The 22,935-nt window shown below is 36.2% G+C and overlaps 1 protein-coding gene across 3 annotated transcripts in view; it reads right to left on the bottom strand.

Annotated features, from left to right (window-relative positions):
* Positions 1 to 22,935, bottom strand: part of LOC120607320 (maestro heat-like repeat-containing protein family member 1) — a 105,896-nt gene that overhangs the window by 68,157 nt on the left and 14,804 nt on the right. For 2 of the 3 annotated variants that reach the window (XM_039869134.1, XM_039869135.1), the window contains exons 2-3: positions 2,838 to 2,896; positions 592 to 749 (exon numbers count right to left, since the gene is read on the bottom strand). The gene's annotated coding sequence lies outside the window, so the exon portion shown is untranslated. Of the gene's footprint in view, positions 1 to 591; positions 750 to 2,837; positions 2,897 to 12,822; positions 12,898 to 22,935 lie in introns of all 3 variants that reach the window. The other variant, XM_039869136.1, reaches the window with a different exon arrangement.

Raw genomic sequence — 22,935 nt, 5'->3', positions numbered from 1 at the left:
TTTAAGACCAAACATGTTAGCAATTCAATGTAAACTGATTAAATGTTCCAGTTAAAAGAAAAAGATTGTTAGACTGAATAAAAAATAAGAAACCAACTACATACATTTATTTACAAGAGACATATCTCAAACAAAAGAAGAGTAAAGATATACCATACAAACACTAATCCAAAAAAAGCTAGCATAGTTAGATTAGTAGCAGACAAAATAGATCAATCTCAAGGCAAAAAACATTACTAAACAACATTTCATATCAATAAAAGGTTAATTCACCAAGGAGATATGCTAATTCTTTTTTTATATGTAAAGTTTATACATTCTACCTTATTTTATTTATTTACTTATTAATTGGAGTTGACATTCCCTGTGATTTTCAGGTGTCTAGGAGAGATACTAATTCTTAAATTATTTGAGTCCTAATAACATAACTTCAAAATATATAAAGCAAAAATTGATAGAACAAAAGGCAGAAATTAATAAATCCAGATTCAAAAGGGAGATCTTAACATCTCTCTCAGAACTGATAGAACAAAATCAGTAGGGACGTAGCTTTGAAAAACATGATTAGCAAAATTGATATAATGGACTTACATAGAACACTGTCCCCAACAACTGCAGAATATGTATTTTCTTCAAGCACACACAGAACATATAAAAACCACTCATGTGCTGGGTAATAAGGCAAGTCTCAACAGGTTTCAAATGACTGACTTCATATAGAACATGTTCTCTGTCCACATGTAATTAAGCTAGAAATAAATAATGAAAGTACAACTTTTTAAATCTTAAATTTTAAGAAATATATTTCTAAATAATAATGGAACAAAGAAGAAATCTCAATGGAAATTAGAAAGTATTTTACTTCATTAAATACATATATCAATTTGTAATTAAGTAAATAGTTTGTATAAGTAAAAAGTACAAATCAAAAAGAAAAAAGCACAAATCAAAAAGAAAAATGCAATCCTCAAAAATTAAAAACACATTGAAACAAATAAACTTCATTGTATATTGACAGTAAAATCAGAGAGAAAAAATCAGGAGAGAAATTGTTTCAGGTGACTTTAAAATACAGTATTTTGTTAGTATAATTCTAACGGTGTCTATTCTACAGACAAGAATAAAACTCAAGGAAATCTTAAGCTGCCTTCAATAGTTTCACTGTTAATAATAAATTGGTATATTATACTGAAAATGTCATATATATATTGTATATTTTTAGCTTATGGAAAATAAGAGTCATAGGTTTTTAAAATTCAAAGAAGTAAAATCTAGTATTCTAATTATCAATTTATTGCCTCTCAGCTACAAATCCACCCTTTAATATTTCATTTTGTAATACTGAAAATGGACACCGAAACATTCCTTCTTTTTCAATTACGGTTGACATTCAATATTTTCTTATATTAGTTTCAGGTGTACAACATAGCGGTTAGACATTTATATAATTTATGAAGTGATCCCCCCTATAAGTCTAGTACTCACCTGGCAATATGCATAGTTATTACAATATTACTGACTATATTCCCTATGTTGTACTTCACATCCCCGTGACTATTTTGTAACTAGCAATTTGTACTACTCAATCCCTTCACCTTTTTCACTCAACCTCCCAACTCCCTTCCCATCTGGCAACCATCAGTTTGTTTTCCATATCTATGAGTCCGTTTCTGTTTTGTTTGTTTATATTGTTCTTCAGAGTCCCCATATAAGTGAAATCGTATGGTATTTGTTTTTCTCCCTCTGACTTATTTCACTTAGCATAATATCTCCTAGGTCAATCCATGTTGTCACAAAAGGTAACATTTCATTCTTTACTTTTTTGCCAGTTGACATGATGTTAAGCTTTACCAGTAGAGGGAGCTGTAGGGAAACTGAAGGATGTGCTTCTGTTCTTTGTGGGACATGCAGTGGTACTATCCAGCAAGTTTTGTTGCTAGTCTCAGCCCATGGTTCCTTGATACCATTCTTGGCCTGCCAGCTACCCAGCAAAACAAATGTTCAGAGGAGCTTTATTTGTAACAGACAATGTGCTCGCTTCGGCAGCACATATACTAAAATTGTAACCGCCAAAGGCTGAAACAACCAAAATGTCCTTCAATAGGTGAATGGCTAAATAAATGATAGTACAGTAGTCCCCTGCTATCTGTGGTTTCCTTTTCCATGGTTTCAGTTATCCATGGTCAACGACAGACCGAAAATATTAAATGAAAAGTTCCAGAAATAAACAATTCATAAATTTTAAATTGCATGCCATTCTGAGTAGGATGATGAAGTCTCAAGCCACCCCGCTCCGTCCTGTCTGGAATGGGAATTCATCCCTTTGTCCAGAGTATCCACACTGTAGACACTCCTGCCTGTTAGTCGCTGAGCAATCATCTAGGTTATCAGATCGACTGTCACAGTATCATAGTGTTTGTGTTCAAGTAACCCTGATTTTACTTAATAATGGTCTCAAAGCACATCAGCAGTGATGCTGGCAATCGAATATGCCAAAGCAAAGCCATAAAAGTGCTTCCTTTAAGTAAAAAGCTGAATACGGTACAATAAAATATTTCAAGAAACCACATTCACATAATTTTTATTACAATATATTGTTACAATTGTTCTACTTTATTGTTAGTCATGTTTCTATTTCTTACTGTGCCTGACTTATAAATTAAACTTTATCATAGATATATATGTTTAGAAAAACATAGCATATATAAGGTTTAATACTATCTGTAGTTTCAGGTATCCACTGAGGTCTTGGAACATATACCCCGTTGCTGCACATCTATACCATGGAATACTACTCAGCTATTTAAAAAGAAAAAACTATTGATACATGTAATTACCTGTATAGATCTCAAGGTCCTTATGCTGAGTGGAAAAGTCATTCTCAACAGGTCACAACCTATGACAATAAATTTGAAACTTTTAGGTAAATTTGACAATTTCCTAGAAAAAAGATAATCTATTAAAATTGACATAAGTAGAAAACACTCATTAGTCCTAATACTAAAAAAGAAATGTAATTCAGAATCAACATCCTTCCATAAAGAAGCTCTAGGCCTTAACAGCTTTATCGACAAATCCTACTAAACCTTTAAAGAAAAAATAATTAAACACAACCTCTTCTAAAAATAGAAAAAGAGGAAGAGGAATATTAGCATAATCTTGACACTAAAACTTTAAAAAGATAGTTCAAGAAAGGAAAATTAAGGCCAATCTTGCTCATGACCATAGATGTGAAAATCTTTTTTTAAAATAGAAAACTAAATCCATCAACAATATATAAAAAATGATTATACAAGTTCTATTTTAAAAAGAAAACAATTTAAACAACACCAAGATTCTATACCTCCTCATATTAGGTTGACAAAATCTAAAAAGCATGCAAAGCTGGGGAAAACAAGCTCTCGCATACATTACTGATAAGAGTGCAAAATGGCACGACTCCTCTGGAGTGAGGTATTGTAATATCTAACAACATCACATATGTGTCCGCTCTTTCCTCAGCAAACTCCCATTTCTAGAATTTACCCTGAATTTCATATTAATTTCTCCATTAATATGAAAAAATATGTGGACACAGTTACTCATCATGGTATTATTTGTAATAGCAAAATATTGGAAACAACCTAAATACCTATGAATTGGATGCTGAATGAATAACAAACTACGGCACATTCCCCTGTGGAGTATTACGCAGCTAAAGTATAAGGAAAATCTCTATGAAATAACAGAATTATGCTATCTTTTGAGTAATAAGTAAAATAAGTATAAGTGAATATTTGTGTGTACATATGCATTATTCCTATATATGTGTATAGCTTTATTTTGGGGGGAAAAAAACAGAGAAAGGATAACACAGAAACGAATGAAAACAGTTACTACTGGGGTGTGTAGGAAGAGAAAAGAAGGGATAGGATAGCATTAAGAGTTCTCTGGCTTTACCACTTCATAAAATTTTGACTTTTCAATCATGCAAATGTTTTACATATTCAGAAATAAACTAAATGCACATAGATCAAAAAAGGCAAACCCTAAAAATGAATACAGTGGAAATAAATTAATCCGAGTGCATATAAAACTGATTACATAGCTATGCAGAAAAAATAATTCAAGTAATTTTAAAACATCATACTCTAATTTATGCCCTTAGTGGGTATATTCTAAGAATAAAAATACCTGCAAAGAAGCCCTGAGCTTAATGAATTTGTTATTGGTAGTGTTATTGGGGTAGGAATTTCAAAACTATTGTGTATACTGTATTAAATATAGTGAGGCTTTTTGGGAAACAGGATTCTTACCATAGAAGATGGGAGATGCAAATATGGAATGGGACCCTCTGATGTTGCAATTTTAATTGCAAGTATGAATAAGAATTCAACATTTAAAGTAACTCTGTTCACTGAAAAGGCCTAGAAGCAGTGATACTCCAGTAGCAAAAAGCGTACCTACTAGTCAAATCCTACTTTCTGCATATCATTCATACCACACTCTTCTAAAAAAAAAATTTTTTCAATTTCAGTTGACATTCAATATTCTATTAGTTTCAGGTGTAAAACATAGTGGTTAGACATTTATATAACTCATGAAGTGATTCCCCCTCTGTAGATCTGGTACCCAACTGACATGATACATAGTTATCATAATATTATTGACTATATTCCCTAGGCTTATTTGTACATCCCCTGTGACTATATTTTCTTTTTAATAATTTTTATTCTTTTTCAATTAAGGCTAGTTTCAGGTGGAAAACATAATGATTAGACATTTACATAACTTAGGAAGTGATCACTCCAATAAATCTAGTACCCATTTGACACTATATAATTATTAAAATATTAACTATATTCCTTATGCTATACTTTACATCCCCATGACTATTTGTAACTACTAATTTGTACTTCTTTATCTCTTCCTGTTTCACCTACCCCCAACATTGCTCCCATCTGATAACCATCAAAATGTTCTCTATGAGTTTGTTTCTGTGTTGTTTATTTTGTTCTTTAGATTCCACATGTAAGTGAAATCATATGGCATTTGTATTTCTCTGTCTGACTTAATCCACTCAGCACAATACTCTCTAAGTCCATCCATGTTGTTGAAGATGGCAAGATTTCTTTCTTTTTATGGCTGAGTAATATTCCATTGCATATATGCACCACCTCTTCCTTATCTATCCATCCGTTGATGGACACTCAGGTTCTCTCCAAATCTTCACTATTGGAAATAATGGCGCAATAAACATATGGATTCACATGTTCCTTTAAAGTAGTATTTTGTGTTTCTTTGGAGAAATATCCAGAAGCGAGAATACTGGGTCCTACTTTGTCTGTTGTTATAGCTTTTGTTTTAAAGTCTATTTTGTCTGGTATAAGTATTGCTACCCCAGATTTTTTTTTTCATTTTCATGAAATATCTTTTTCCATCCCTTTATATTATATTAATATTGTAATAATTATACGGTGTGTCTTTCAATCTGAAGTGAGCCTTTTATAGGCAGCATGTGTAAAGGTCTCATTTTCTTATCCATTCAGCCATCCTCTCTTTTGATTGGAGCATCTTATCCATTTACATTTAAAGTAATTGTTAATGGATATGTAATAATTGCCATTTTATTATTCATATTTTTTTCTTCTTCTTCTTAAAGAAATCCCTTTAAAATTTCTTGTAATACTGGTTTGGATTTGATGAATTCTGTTAGCTTTTTCTTGTCTGGGAAGCTCTTTATCTCTCCTTCTATTCTAAATGATACTGCATAGAGTAATCTTGGTTGTAGGTCCTTGCTTTTCATCACTTTGAATACCTTCTATCAATCCTTTCTGGTCTGCAAAATTTCTGTTGAGAAATAATCTGACAGTCTTATGGGAGCTCCCTTGTAGGCAACTAATTGCTTTTCTCTTACTGCTTTTAAGATTTTCTTTGTCTTTCACCATTGGCATTTTAATTATGATGTGTCTTGGTGTGAGTCTCTTTGAGTTTATCTTGTTTGGGACTCTCTGTGCTTCCTGGGCTTGTATTTCTATTTCCTTTATCAGTTAAAGAAGTTTTCCATCATTATTTCTTCAAATAGGTTTGCAATTCCTTGCTCCCTCTCTTCTCCTTCTGATACCCTTATGATGCAAATGTTGGTACACTTGATACTGTCCTAGAGGCCCCTTAAACTATCCTCATTTTTTAGATTATTTTTTTTCTCATTGCTGTTCTGATTGTTTCCTGCTACTTTAGCTTCTAAATTGCTGAGTTCATCTACTCTTCCTCTAAGTTCATTGAGCATCCTTATAACCAGTGTTTTGAACTCTGCATCTGATAGATTGCTTCTCTCCATTTTGTTTAGTTCTTTTTCTGGAGCTCTATTACTTCATTTGGGACATGTTTCTTTGTCTCCCCATAATGGCTGCCTCCCTGTGTTTGTTTCTATGTATTAGGCAGAGCTTCTATGCCTCCAGGTCTTAACTGAGTGGACTTATGTAGTAGGTGTTCTGTGGGACCCAGTTACGTAGTCCTCCTGGTCACCTGAGCCAGGTGCTCCAGGTGTGTCTCTTATATGGGTTGTGTGTGCCCTCCTGTTGTAGTTGAGCCTTGGTAGTTGCCAATGGGAGAGATTGACCCTTATGCTGATTGGTCATGAGGACTGGCTGGTGACTACAGTGGAGAAGCTGTTATGCAAGGGCTGACCCTACAAAGCAGAATTTTCTCTAGCAGGGCTCTCATGCCTGCCCCGTCTGCCCTTTGGGTGTGTTGTTCTCAGATGTGGCCCTGGATGGTGGCCACCAGGTATGCCAGCCCCAGGGCCTCCTGGGAGGGGCCTCACCACAGGCCAAGTTCAGCTGCAGCCTGTGCCCTGCCTGGGGCCACTTGACATAAGTCATCAAGAAATCTGCAGATGGCCACCACCCACTCTGGACTTGAAATTATCTCAAGAGGCCAAGAGGTGAACCGAGGTCAGCTGCTGCTAATGCCAGGCTTGGGGATGCTCAGAAGAGGTCATGCTGAGGCCAGATGCTGCTTGTTTGGGTATTGTGAACCTTTGAGAGATTTTAGGAAAGTCTACAGCATGAGCTAAGACAGGCCCTTTATACAGAAAAGACACTGGAGGCATCTTGAGTGGGCCCACAAGTTGGATGGGGTGGGGTCTCAGGGAATCACTAGGGCAGGGCGACTAGTGTTAGCCAGGTCGATGGAGACTCAGATATGGCAGCCACCTGCATCTGCATGCTGGGAGTGGGGAGGGCTCAACAAAGAAACAATAGATTCTGCCAGTACTTCTGTCTGGAAGAAAACTGCCCCTTTAGCCCTCGCCCTAAAGCCAAATAACACAGTTCCTCCCCATATGTCCCAGGAGTACCCCCAAGCTGCTGCCCCAGTGCTGGAGCTCAGAGCAAGTGAGTTTGTCAGTGGGTAAGTCTGAGCATGGGCCCTTTAAGAGGAATGCCTAGGACTCCAGCAGCCCTCTGTCTCATTCAGTTATAATCTCCACTAGTTTTCACAGCCAGAAGTTGTGGGGACTTCTCTTCTTGGCACTGGAAACCTGGGCTGCGTAGCCTGGTGTGAGACTAGGACTCCTCACTACTCTGGGAGGACATCCAGAGCTGAGATATCCCTCTCAATTTTTAACTACCACATGTGAGTGTGGGACCAGCCTGTTGTGTGTCTCCACCGCTCCTACCAGTTTCTAGGTGGCTTCTTCTGTATGCCTTTAGTTGTAGAATTTCTGTTCACCTAGACTTCAGGTGATTTTCAATGATGGTTGTTCTGTAGTTTAGCTGTAATGTTGATATGGTCATGAGAGGAGGCAACACAGGATTTACCTACTCTGCTATCTGGACTGGAAGCCCCAAACCACATGCTTTAAAAAGAAAGGACTCCTTGGAGAAATGGCTGATTACTGGTTGGGAGCAGAAAAAGTACAAGTTGAGTATCTTTTTGTGCTAGAAACAAGGAAGTGCTGAAAAACTAATGGAGATACATTAAAAGGACAGAGTATCCAGCTTATAGGATTCTCCCACTGGCCAAATGAGGAACAACTTGAACATCAAAAAGAATAATGATGGTAATGGATTAAAGCCAACTGAATTAAAAAACAAAACAAAACCTATGGACTTGTAACAAAATATGCATGATGGTTAGTGGGGTTGGGATTTGACTTCAAAGAATGTCATCCAATAAATACAGAAGAAAAGATGGAATTATCATTACAAATGAAATAACTGATACAGGTAAGAAGATCAGTGGAACAAGAGATTCACATGGTCTCAAAGTATCACCATACAGATTACTTAATAGCAAAAGGAAAAAAGGTACTTTTACAATGGAGAGATCTGATGGACACCACCTTCACCAAGTAATCAAAATTAGCATCACTAATAATAGAACTAGTAGATATTATGTGCCTCCTGATGATGCAATGGAAAATATACAACTTCACCTACGTAATACCTTGCTCAATATGTTTAATCTGAATCTATAATGAGGAAACAATCAGTCAAATCTAGAATGTGGGACTGTCTACAAGACAACTAAAGACAAAAACAATGGGTGGGCTGTTTTAGATCAAATAAGAATGCAACTGATGATCTTTGATTAGAACTTAGGTGGGGAGAAACACAACTATAAAGAAAATTTTGAGGATACTTGGGAAATTTGACCATAGGCTATATGATAATGATAATGTTATTGCATCAGTACTGAAGTATAATAATGTTACTAGAATTTCCTTTCTTTTCAAAGGGGATACAGGCTAGAATACTTATAGTACCATAATATAAGTTTGAATTTACTTTGAAATGATTCAGATCCGTGTGTGTGTGTGTGTGTGTGTGTGTGTGTGTGTGTGTGTTATGAAGGAGAGAAAGAGGAAGGGAGAGAGGGAGAAAGGGAGGGAGACAGAAGGAGAGACAGAGAGGGAAACAGGGAACAAATATGGCAAAATATTTTAGCAAATTAGTCGAAGAATAATGGATGCTCAATGTACTATTCTTTCAACTTTTCTATAAGTTTAGTATTTTTTCAAAATAAAAGATGGAAAAGTAATTAAGATCCACCAGTCATCAAAATACACCATTAGGTGAGTAGAAATGGCAAGCTACAGAGTGAAAGAGGATACATGTCACCCATAAAATCAATAAAAGATTCCTATTTAAAACATATAACAATCTCCTGCAAATCAAATAAAAACACAAATAGAAAAACGGGTAAGACACTTATGAAGAATTCATAAAGGAGTATATCTAAGTGTTCCATAAACACATTAAAAGGTTTGGCTCAACCTCACTAGGAATTAGGGAAGTGGAAATTAAAACCACAAAAATATGCCACTACACACACCGGAATGGTTTAAATTTAAAAGGTTTACCATGACAAATGTGGCAAGGATGTAGAACAGTGGAAATTTTCTTAAACTACTAGTAGGAGTGTAAAATAATATAACCACTTTGGAAAAATTGGTATTATCTACTAGGAGTTGAAGATGTGTATTTTCTATGATCCTTTCCTAAGTAGACACTTAACAGAAATGCACGCTTACTTAAACCAACAGACATTTATGTGACTGTTCATAGTGCCATTATTCATAATATCCCCAAACTACAACTCAAATGTCCAATATCATCTTAATGAATAAATAAATTGTGATATATTTATATATTATTCACATGATGGAATACTATACAGCAATAAAAATTAACAAACTACAATCTCCTACAACAAAGGTATAAATTCAACAAATATAAAATGATTGAAGGAAACGAGATACAAAATAATATGTACTTTATTATTGCATTTTTAAAAAGCTCAAAAACAGGCAAATATAAACCACTGTGTTTAGGGATGCAAACTTAGGTAAGAAAACTTTAAAGAAAAGCAAGAGAGTACTTTTTATAAAGATTCACGGGTTATTTTGAGAGAGAGTGGTGACCGGGAAGGCTTGTAATAAGGAGTTCTGGGGTGCTGGTGATACTATTTATTTTACCTGGATGGTGGTGACACAGATATTTGCTTTGTGATAAATCGAAGTCTACACACTTGGTTCATGCACTTTCTCTGTGTTGATTTAATAACAAAAAAAAAAAAGATTTTTTAAGTTAAAGGAAAGATAGGAATTATAAGGTGAATACAGAATTTTACATAAAATAAAAGGAGAGCTATATTTTTAAAAGAGACAGAAAAGGAAAACATAGAGATTGGTTAAACAACTCAGTAGAATGATTTCATAGTAGACACAGCTGAAGAATGAATTAATGAATTGGAAGATAGACTAAAGTGATCCAGAATATAGCACAGATATATAGAGAAATGAATAAAATAGAGGTTTAGAGAGGTGGAAGATAGCATGAAAAACTCCAATATATGCTTATTGAAGAGAAGTGGCCAGGAGATAATAGTTGAACTGATAAGGGCTGAGAATCTTTCAGAATTAAAAAAAAAGAGATGACTTCTCAGATTGAAAAAGTACACCACGTCTTTCACAGGATAATACTAATAAATTCATATCTAGATACATTGGAATAAAATAAAAGATCATTAAAAATGAGAGAATCATAAAATGTTCGGAGAAAAAAAAAAGAACTATGAAAGACTACCAGACAAACAGCAGACTTCTCACTGGACACAGTAGATGAGACAACAAAATAATAGCTTCCAAGTTTTGAAGAAAAATAACTATTGATCTAAAAATTCATCTTCACCTGGTGGGACTGCAATTGGTACAGCCACTATGGGAAACAGTAAGGAGGGTCTTCAAAAACCTAAGAATTGATCTACCATATGATCCAGCAATCCCTCTACTGGGTATTTACCCCAAAGACTTGAAAATCCATATCCAAAAAGATATTTGCACACCGATGTTCATAGCAGCATTATTCACAGTGGTCAGGACATGGAAGCAACTGAAGTGTCCTACGATAGATGATTGGCTAAAAAAGCTGTGGTACATATATACAATAGAATATTACTCAGCCATAAGAAGAGATAATATTCTGCTATTTGCGACATGGATGGACCTCAAAATAATCATACTAAGTGAAATAAGCCAGACAGAGAAAGTTGAAAATCACATGATACCACTTATACGTGGGATATAAACCTAAAAGCAACAAATGAACAGAACAAACAGAGACTCATTGACATGGACTAGTGGTTACCAGAGGGTAGAGTGTGGGGGAGAGGAGAGGTAGATGGGGTAAAGGGGGTCAAATACAGGGTTTAGGAGGAGAGTGAAATGGGTGGAAGGGATCAAATACATGGCAGCCGAAGGAAACTGGACTTTGGGTGGTAAACACACAATAGAATATACAGATGTCAAATGATAACGTACACCTGAAAATTATATAATTGTATTAACCAATGTTACCTCAATAAACTTAATTAAAAATTAAAAAATTAAAAATTAAAAAAATAAAAATAAAAATTTATCTTCAGCTATATCATTCAACAGTGAGGGGAAAATGAAGACATTTTCAAGTATACTATGAAATCTATTACTCATAAGCCTTAACTGAAAGAAATACTAATATACTTCCTTCCTTCAGCAAGGAATAAAATAAACCTGGAAAGAAACAGGATGCAAGAAATGTATTAATTATGTACTAAGAATTAATAAAACATCCGGTATCCTGAAAATTTTCTGTTGGCCCTCCAGATCTTCTCTACACCCTTCTCCACTCTGCTAAGGGCTTTGGAGGCTGGCCAATATGGACTACATCAAATAAGCTCCCTTGTACTCTGGCTCGCAATTGGGTTTTGCCAATGTGGAGCCCTAATAGGATACTGCAGGAAGTGAGGATGGTCCGTCAGAGTATATATTTCCCTGGTTCCTCCCAGCATGGTGGTCCTTTGAGGTCACTGCTTCTCTCAAGATAACCCCATATACACATCTCTCCTTTCAAGTTTCCATGACTGTTCCCTCCCCAAATCCCTTCAGACTTAGGAGTGCTAAAACTCCAGTTGTTACTAGTTCCAGCATATCATACCATCTCTTGTGGGTTTTTAAATCTCTATGCATACATACCCATTAGAAAGAGTTGCTTTAATTAATTTATTTATTAAACTCTCCTGGAATTATCCTAATATGAGTATGTAATTTGTTTTCTGTTAAGACTCTGACTGAGAAGTTGGCAAATATAAATAAGAATTGACTGTTAAAATATAATAATAATTGCTACTAATGTGAGGGAGTTAAAGTCATGATGGAACTAAAACATTAGACAACACAACATACAAGATGAGAGGGGTGAGGTTGCAGGGCAATTAAGGAGTTTAAGGCCCTTATCTTGTTCAGAAGGAATACAGTGAATTGGTGAAATTTAAACTTTGTTAGAAAAATATAGAGTTCACAATGAATGTTTAAATTTTTTTCCAGTCTTCCTCTTCTTTTTTTTTTAATTTATTTATTTTTATGGTGACATTGGTTAATGAAATCCAGTAAGTTTCAGCTGTACATTTAAGGTATATATATATATTTACATTATGTGTTCACCTCCCATTGTCAGATTTATTTCTGTCACTACGTATTTGACCTCTTTTTACAAAAATCTCTCTCTCTCTCTCCAGGTCTTGTTTCAGTTGCAAACTCTCGCTTCTATATTTTAGACTTCTTCATTTCTTGCAGTACTTCAAAATCAATATGTCCCTCATTAAACTAATTATCTTCTCTCCATCCAAACTTCTATATGTAGGCAGTGGTTGAGTTTTCAGTCATCTTTGACTTCTCTCCTGCACCACTCACAGTCCTCTCAGGACACAGAATTCTACTTATGAAATGGCCCTTGAATCCATCCTTCTCCTATCCTGACAGGGCCACTGTTCAATGCCATTCCTCATGCTCAGACTCACCTTCTCTCTGGGCCTGACGCTGCCCTGGTCCCTGCTTCCTTCCTTCTCATCCACACCAGAGGGGCAACAACAGCACTACGAGGAAGAAGTCAGATGACACAGGGGAAGCGTATCCTGGGAATACTGCTCAATTGTTGAGAAATAATTCACATCTTAGCAACCAAGCCTAGAATGCTCGACCTGGAACTTACTCACCGGCTCCTATTCTAAAGAACCTATGGTGGAATGGAGCGCCCCCCTTTCCCTAATTATGACTCCTGGAGAGAAATGGCTTTTATTAAAACTTCTTTAAAATACCTGCCCAATTTATTAAGTAGTTACTTAATAAATATCTGTTGAGAGAATAAATGAGTAAGTGAACTATTTTTTATCTTATTATATTGAATCAAAGGTTTGTGCAAGGCTCTATATACAAATATGTTCACCACGGCATTATTTATCTATAAGTAAAAATTAAAAATACTCAACATTTAACAATACATAGATATATTACAATTCATACATATCATGCAATACTATAGTCATTAAAATCATTTTTAAAAATAATATTTAATGACATGAGGAAATGCTTGCACTAACAAGTTTAAAAAAGGTTACAAAAGTATGTATAACTGTTTTGTATATATCCAACTGTATTTATATATGTACACATATATTCAAAATATACATGTGTGTATACCATACATATACACACAACATATATGTATCTCAGAAAAAAATGAATGCTCAGAAAAAAGTGAATGGACATAATACATCAAAATGGTAACATATCCAGATAGATTGATAAGGAATTTGTATTTTCTTCTAAGGGCTTTTCTATAAATTCCATGCAGTTTAAAATAAATATATGTTAATTTTTGTCATCCAAAAAATGCTATTTTTAAGTATGTTCTTTAAAAAAGCATTTAAACCATTTGACAAATTAGAAAATGGTCTATTAAAAGCAAGGAGGTTTATCGAAAAAGCCTAATTCAAATGAGTTCATCAAATTTTTTTAGTATTGTCTGTATGCTGGCATCAATAAGAGTATTCAAGATAAATCTAACATGATTGCTGACCTCAAAGAATTTAGAGTGAGGATAAAGAAAATATGATAAATAATTATGATACAGGACAAATGCAAATATAATATTGTACAAATGCAATATTTGTACAATGGTCTGAAAAAATAGAGAGGAGGGCATAATTAACTCCGTAAGAGTTAGAGAAGTTTCCAGAAAGCATGGGCTGCTAAGTACAGTTCTTCAGGGTGAAAAGGAGTAGAGGGAATGATGTGAAAGAAGAAAGAACCTTTCAAATAGAGACAAAATATACAAAAAGCACTGAGGCATGAGACAACGTGACATGCAAAGAAAAATACACAAAGAACTGGTCGAATAATTTATAATGTCTCCAAATGATGAAAGTATTATGTAGCTGTTAAAACTGATATCTTAAAGTGCACTTAATGAGTTCAGCATTTGGTGGAAGTGTACAAAATGCAATTGAGGAGGGAAGGCCTTGTTTGCCATACTGTGGAGATATGGAGCCTTGAAAGAGTTTAAATATCAGAGGACCTGTAATATAGAGAAATCACTCTGTCCCTGACATGGAGGGTGAATTTGATGGGGACAAGACAGGAGTGAGAAATTATGGTTTTCTTAGCTGAGGTTGCAGCAGTGGAGATGAAGAGAAAAGAATGGATTACAAAGAAGCTTTGGAGTTTAAAATAGGCAAAACTTCACAATTGATGAGAAAAGATGAGAGGAAGGGCCAAAGAGAAGGAGGCATGTAGGATCATTTTCAGGGTAAATAGAAGAAGCATTTGATATTGAAAATACAGAAAGAGAAGCCTACTTGAGAGGACACAGAAATAATGGAACACTTTAGAAACATGATAAGTTTAAGATTTCTTAGATATCCAAGTGGAGAAGTCTTGGAAGCTTAGGATATACTAGAGCTCAGGGAGGGTTGGAGACATTTTGTAGTGATCAGCTTAGAGGTGAAGGTTGAAGCCACTCTCATCTCAAAGGTAGTAACAAGTGCAGAGTGCTAAGAATCCTGGAGAACATTAACAAAGTGAGCAGAAGGGAAGAATCAGGAGGAGGATACTGAGGGGAAATAAGTAAATGGAAGAGTGTGCTATAGAGACAGCACAGTGTTTAAGATCTTGGTCTTTGGAATCCGATCATCTATAAAGAGAATACTAGTTTCCTTATCTGTAAAATGGGGATAAAGATAATACCTGCCCATTCATGAGAACAAAATCCTCGGCAAACTAGGATAGAAAGTGACTTCCTTAATATGATAAAGAGCATCTGTGAAAATCCTAGAGCTAACAATGGTATTCAGGTTCCTCTGAGACTGGGAACATGCTCACTATTTCTGTTCAACATCATACTGAAGGTTCTGGCCAGGGTAATTAAGCAAAGAAGATATAAAAGGCATCCAGGTTGGAAAGGAAGTAGTAAAACTGTCTATTCACAAAAGACATGCTCTTGTACACAGAAAATCCTAAGAAATCCACTTTAAAAAAAAGAAACTACAAAAAATGAGTTCAGCAAGTTCACGAAATCAACATACAGAAATCAACTGAACTTCTATGCACTAGCAATGAACAGTCTGAAATGAAATCAAGAAAATAATTCCATTTACAATGGCATCAAAAAGAATAAAATACTTAGGAACAAATTTAACAAAAGAAATGCAAGACTTATAACTGAAAACTATAAAACATTGCTGAAAGAAATTAAAGACCTGAACAAATGGAAATATACCCCATGTTCATGGATCAGAAGATTAAATATTATTTAGATGGCAATGTTCCCCAAATTGGTCTACAGATTCAACACAATCCCTATCAAAAATCCTTGCTGCTTTTATTGCAAAAATTGCAAGTTGACCCTAAAATTCATATGGAACTGTGAAGGACCCAGAATAACCAAAACAATCCTGAAAAAGAACAAGATTGGAGGACTTACTTACTGTCTGGTTTCAAAACTTACTACAAAGATAATAAAGACAGTGTAATAAAGACATAAAGATGAACATATAGGTTGATGGAATTAATTGAAAGTCCAGAAATAAACCCTTACATTTATAGTCAATTGATTTTCTACAAAAATGCCAAGAAAATTCAACACAGAAGGAATAGTCTTTTCAGCAAATGGTGCTCAGGCAATTGAATATCCACATACAAAAAAATTAATTTGGGCCCCTAACTCACCCCATACACAAAAATCAACTCAAAATGGATCACTGACCTAAACGTTAGAACAAAATCTTGGAAGAAAACAGGAGTAAATCTTTGCAATCTTTTATTAGGCAGTGATTTCTTAGGTACAACACCAAAAGCACAGGGAAAACAGGAAAAAAATGGCAAATTGCACATGATTCAAATTATGAACTTTCACACTTCAAAACATACAATCAAGAAAATGAAAAGACAACTTACTGAATGAGAGAAAAAATTTACAAATCATATATCTGATAAGCAACTTATATCCAGAAGAACTCTTACAACTCGATAATGAAGGCAAATAATCCAATTTAAAAATGAGCAAAGGATATGAATAGATATTTCTCCAAAGAAGATCTATTAGGGACCAATAAGCACATGAAAAAGTACTCGACATCATTAGTCACTAAGAAAATACAAATCAAAACAATGATGAGATAGCATCTCACACCCACTCGAATGGCTATTGGCAAGAAGACAGTAAGTGTTGGTGTGTATGTGAAGAAATAGAAGTCCTCACACTCTGCTGATGGAAATGTGAAATAATGCAGCCATTTAAAAAAAAAATAGTATGACAGTTTCTCAATATGTTAAATATAGAAATACCATAAACCCAGCAATTTCACTTCATGGTATCTACCCAAGGGAAATGGAAACATATGTCCACACAAAGACTTGTAGGTAAATGTTCATAGAAACACTAACCACTAGAGCCAAGAGGTGGAAACAATCAGATGCCCATCAACTGATAAAAGGATAAACAAAGTATGGTAAGTCTATATAATGGAATACTATTCAAAAATAAAAAGGAAGAAAGTACTAATACATGCTATGACACTGACGAACCTCAAAAACATTGTGTCCCATGAAAGAAGCCAGACACAAAAGAACATATATTGCATGATTCTATTTGTATGAAATGTCCAGAATAGGCAAATCCAAAGAGACAGAAGGTAGTTTTGTGGTGGCCTAGGACTGGGGTGAGAATGATGAGTGACTCCAATGGGCATAAGGTTCTTTTCAGGGTGATGGAAATGTTCTAAAATCAGATTTTAGTGCTTGCTGCACAACTGTGTAAATATACTAAAAGTCATTGAATTGTACATTTAAAATGGGTGAATTTTCTGGTATGTAAATTATACCTCAATAAAGCTGTTAATTTTAAAAAAATTTTTTAAAGATAATGTCTACTCCTAGCACCAAGACTGTGGTCTCCAAATCCCATTTCCCACTAAAAGAAACAAAGTCTTCTTGGAGAAATTGTTGACTCCAGATCTGGGGCCAAAAATGTATAAGACGAGCCTGGAACATATTGCCACTCTAGAGAGGAAGGGATGTATCAAAGATTATTAGGATGATGTCAACAAGTCTCAAGAGCCAATTTGAAGGGACTCCTTCTGGCCAATAAGGACAATAATTGCAAGGAATTGATATACATCAAATATGTTTACATCCCTGTATTCATAATGATTCTTAAGAAAAAATAAAAGTGGTTGCCATTGAAGGGTATGAAACAACTGATTATTTTGAAAAATGATAAATAAAAAGAACAAATCAAGCAATTATCCAGCCTTTTCTATATAAATTGGGCCACCGGGTAACTAAACAGTTTATAAGGGGCAGTATATCTTTATAGAAGTATTCCAACTAATAACTGAAGAAGGAATGATATAATACTACCATTTTTCAATCCATAATTGATCAACAGCTAACATCACCAAAAAAGAAAAGACAACCAGACATTATGTACCTCTTGGTGAAAGAACCTAGCAAAATATTTGTTGCCCCTCTCATATCTAGCCTGAATCTGCTCAAGCCTTTAGATCAAACTATTAATTTACAGTAAATACAGAGAACACAGGAAAATGTTAGACAACTTCATAAGGACATACATAATTAGCAAAATCCAAAATATGGGAAAACAACCTGGTTTCTTCAAAAAATAAATTGCAAGGAAGGAAAAAAGGAGATAAAAGAAGAAACTAAAGTTCAAAAGAAAAGCTGAGACAAATTAAACAACCATAAAGTAGGACTTTATTTGGATCCTGGTTTAAACAAATACATTTTTTAAAAATATATGAGATAACTGGAAATTCAGAATAGGATACTTGATATAAAAAATAATTATGTGGGGTGGTTAGTGTGATCATGGTATTGTGGTTATGTTTTTTAAAGAGACCTTATCTTTTACAGATATATACTAAAGTGTTTATGGATGAAATTATATAATGTCTGTTATTTGCTTCAAAATAATAAAAAAGGGGTATAAGTGGGTAGAGTATGTGAAACAAGATTGGTCGTAAGTTAATAGTGAATTTGGTGATGGGTACGGGAAAGCTATTCTCTTGACTTCTGCATATGTCCAAAATTTTCCATTAAAAAAAGTTTTGCTAAAGATCTACTGCATGAGTGTAGTAAGTATTAAATAAGACAATGTATAAAGAATGCCTATCACCATGGCTGACAAATAGTTATCCCTCAAACATTGTTTTCAATTTTTATACGTTCTTTCAATTAATCACATCTAAAAAAGGTACATTATTTAGACCAAGAGTCATGGCCCACATACATGACTTTGTCAATCTGGTAGGAATTCATTGAAACTTCAAGTTTAGAATTAGGAAATGTCAGCCCTCAGAGTCCCAAATCTATCACACAACAGTGGAGAAAACAATCCCAAATGCCTACCACTTCTAGTAGATATTACTTTCTTCTCACCTTGCAGAAATACTTGAGATCATTCATTTATTCGTATTTTTCATTCATTTATTATATGTCAGATATTAGGTGCTAGAGATACAAATATTAATACAGTGGACCCCTGATTGACTGAATGCATCACTAGATCAATATTTTTGAATGCCAAATGAATTCAAGAAACTGTGCTAAGCAGCTGTTACTGATATATAATGAAGTAATCACTAGTTTCTCTCCTAAAAGCCAGACCCACGGGGCATATAAAAATAAATGGAGATAGGGTACTTACCCTTACGTTATTTAAAAACTGATAGATCACATGAGACAAGAACCTAAATAACCAAGAACAGGAAGCTGAATGTGATAAGCGGTCCCAAATGATTCAGTCACCAAGGTGGCAAAAGTATATTTGGGGAGTGCTGAGTATTCAAGTTTGGCTGAAGCAATTATTAGGCAGCAACAGAGTCACTTAATGCTACTGAGCAGTAGATGACATGCTTAGGGCCATGATTTGGGAAGATGCCTCTTGCAGCCCACAGGCACTCATGGAAGGTCAATTCAAGCCTGAACTATATTTCCAAGCTCATAGCACACTACTGCATACATGTGAACAAGCTTAATGACTAACAGGTTTACAGCACCGAAGATGGACTTTAGCTTTTGGAGACCCAGATTCAGAGCAAAGCCTTACTTCTCAGCATGCACAGACCAGGCCTGGACTACCTCTGAGAAAACTGCCTGCCACAGCCCACGCAGGGCTTAGCAAACTTTTTCCATAAAGAGTCAGATAGTAAATGTTTCAGGCTTTGCAGGCCATATAGTCTTTGTTGCAACTATTCAACTTGCTAAAGCAACTACTGACAATACATGTATGAAGGAGCTCAGCTGTGTTCAAATAATATAAGACTTGGCCCTTGGGTGCAATTTATCTTCTCCTGGTCTAGAGGTTGGAGCTTCTTCCAAATGAACAATCCAGACACAGACCAGCTCCAACTCCCTCCAAAAACTCAGGCCTCATCTGTCAGAGACTAAGAAGGCTCCTTCAGAAATACAATCCCTCGAGGCCTGGGGTCCCTCCACCCACTGAAACACTGATGAGATTAATGGCCTAATCCTGCCACAGCTAACCCCATCACACCCACACTGTTGTTATCCTTGCTTACCACTCAAGATAAAGCCCCTCCAAGCATCAACTCTTGTCCACACTCTATGCCTTTGCTATCTGTCTTTTCTACCTAGAAGGGATGCTCACCTCCTATTCAGCTTGCGTGTCAATGTTACTACCTCAGAGGTTCTCCCTAGTCCTCCAACCTAGAGAAGCTCCTCCCTAGGCACTCACTATTGCATTCCCCTATTTCCCATTCTTCCATCACTTACTACTGTCTGAAATTATCTTATTTGTTTATGTCTCCTTCCACTAAAATATAAGTTCCATGAGCCTGGGAAACTTGTCTGTCTCATTCGCTACTATATTTCTGGCCTAGAGTAGGTACTCAATACATACTTATTAAATAAAATGAATTAATGAATGAGCTATCATAAAGCTCTTTCTCTGAACTACCCCTCAGCCTCCACCCCTATAAAACCTCTCAAGTCTCTTTGAAAAGCCTCCCCAGGACATGAACTTTCCTCTATCCTCAATGCTTCATTGAATGTCCTTTTCACCTCCTTTCCTTGATGAAAACTTGAGGACTTGGTTTCTCCTGTGTTCTCACAGGAAGGCTACTTATTTTCTCCTGTCCTACACACCTCAGGGGCAGGCACTGCACCCCCAATAGTTCCAGGCTTGTTGAAACACTTTCTCTCCAGCCCTAGCCCAACTGCCACTCACCCTCTCGCTGGGCAAGCCTCTACTCATTCAGTTTAGCCTTGATGTCATTACTTGAAACCTTCCTCAGTGCTCCAAGTCCAGTTGTGTACTCTTCCTGGAAGGTTCTCATGGTTTCCTGGTCTTCACGTATGAGAGCATTTTTCATACTGTATTACAACTGTTAGCTTTATTATCTGTCTCTTCCTTTATCCTCATCCCCCTGCACTGGGCCCCCTGCCCTAAGCTCTGTGCAGGAAGGAACTTGTCACAGTGCCCGCACACAATGAGCTGTCAGTAAATATGTATTAAATGAAAGCATTCATAAGCTAGAAGAGAGACTAAACACTAAACATTGTGACACCCAACAGGAAGCCTCTGTCATAGGACCAATGAGCAGCTGTAAGGATCTAGATTGGGGGGTATGGTGAGCATGGAGCACTGGACATGATGCCCCATATTTGTCAATGACTTGTAATCTTCCTCCTTAGATCTCTCCTCTACCCTCTCTGTTCTCCATCTCATCTGCTGCCACCAGCACTTACCCCAGCTACTGAAGTCAGAAACCTGGGGGACCTCTGCCCTCACCTCGCTCCATCTAATCAGAGACCAAAACCTGTCATTTCAACCTCAATCCAGCCCCTCCTCTCTATCCCCACTGCTGTCATCTTAATTCAGATGACCATCATCTCTCGCTCCACCTGTTTCAAGCAAATCTTAACTTGCCATCCAACTTCGGGTCTGCTCTTCCTATATCCCTAGTGTATTCATCCTCCACACAGCTAGAAGAGTGAACTTTTTAAATGTGTAAATATGATTGTTATCCTTCTAATTGAACCTCTATGATTACCTCCCATTTCCTCCATAGTTCTAGTCCAGACCCCTCAGCATAGCAGCCAAGGACAGCCCTCCATGATCCAACAACGCCTAGACCCCTCTCCCTAGCACCTTTTGCCACATAGGGTCATGCTGACCTTGGTTCTCCTGCCTAGCCATGTACAATGCAAAAATATTTTTTTTTCAATACCCAGTTTAAGTATCTCCTTCTTTGATGCTTTTTGATGCCCCTCCTCTTACCTGTCTGCAAGTCCTAAGAGCCTTCTGCCTTAGCACTTTACCTGTTTGACTCTGTGTTTCCATGGCTGTCTCACTATCTTACACCTTGGGCTCCTCCAGAGTGAGGACTCATATCTCAGACAGCATTGCATCCCCAGTGTCCAGCACAGCCTGGCACAGAGACGACCCTCAGTAACTATTGGAAAAATGACTGAAATCCTAAACAGTGCCCAGGTTACTCCTGCGTGGTAGAGGAAATGATCTGCTGCTCTCCACCAGACAAACAAATAAACAAACAAACAAACAAAGTGGTGGAGGGAAACCAGAAAAAGGAGCTGCTGGAGAATGGGGACACTGATAAACTGTTAAGACAAATTGGATTGAGGTGTTGGTGGGACATCTTTGCCAACTCCCACATATGCCCACGCAAGCTAGGGTGCACAAGCCCATCAGTGCTTCGAAAGGAGGGTACATCCTTAAAGTCAGTCTGTCCTCTCCACTAAACCGTAAACTCTTTAGATTGTATCCTATTTCTCATCCTATCCTATAGTCATTGTCGTTACAATTACTGCTGTTTTCATTTATTTTAGTAAGTGATCACTAATTTTTTCCTCCATTGTTGAAAACATTTTTGTCCTTGTGTATAAAAAGATAGAATTGACCACTAGCTTCTCCTGATTTTTATTTATTTATTTATTTATTTACTTACTTACTTACTTACTTACTTACTTATTTAGCTTGCCCTGATTTTAACACAGCTATGCACTTGTAGGAGGTTGTCTCTGATGTTCTGGGTTTCTCAGCTTTCTACCAAAATTCAAACATCTGTCAGGATTCCCCTATTCTCATCCCTTTCCACCGCTTCAGCAAGTCGTGTGATGTGCGCCCCCTCCTGGTGAAGAGAAGCATTACCTTAGCTCTTGGAGTTGCAGTTCTAATTGCCTATATTTTGACATGTGGAAAATTGTCTAACACCTGGCTTCTCCAGAATAATTAGAGAACCATTTAATTGACAATCACTGGGCACTGAAAATATGCAGCATAGAAAATAAGTATTTTCAGGTAGGTGGAGTTATCAGGGAAGGCTTCCTAAAGGAGATTGGGTTTGAACTGTTTTAGGCTCAGTAGAAGTCAGAAAGCAAATAGAGAAACATGGCAGAGTGAGAGACGTCTTCAGATCTCTCCCCTTGAAACAACAACAAGCTGAACACCTAAAACTGAACAAAAAACACCCAAACTGCACATAAGCACATCTGAGCGTGGGATCTGTGCATAAGAACTACCACAGGTCAGAACCCCGGGTGTCAGGTGGTGATCTGGGAGAAATAAAGAGGCT

The sequence above is a fragment of the Pteropus medius genome, unplaced genomic scaffold, assembly GCF_902729225.1.
Source record: "Pteropus medius unplaced genomic scaffold, Ma_sr-lr_union100, whole genome shotgun sequence".
Taxonomy (NCBI): domain Eukaryota; kingdom Metazoa; phylum Chordata; class Mammalia; order Chiroptera; family Pteropodidae; genus Pteropus; species Pteropus medius.
This window is presented reverse-complemented; position numbering and strand designations above follow the sequence as displayed.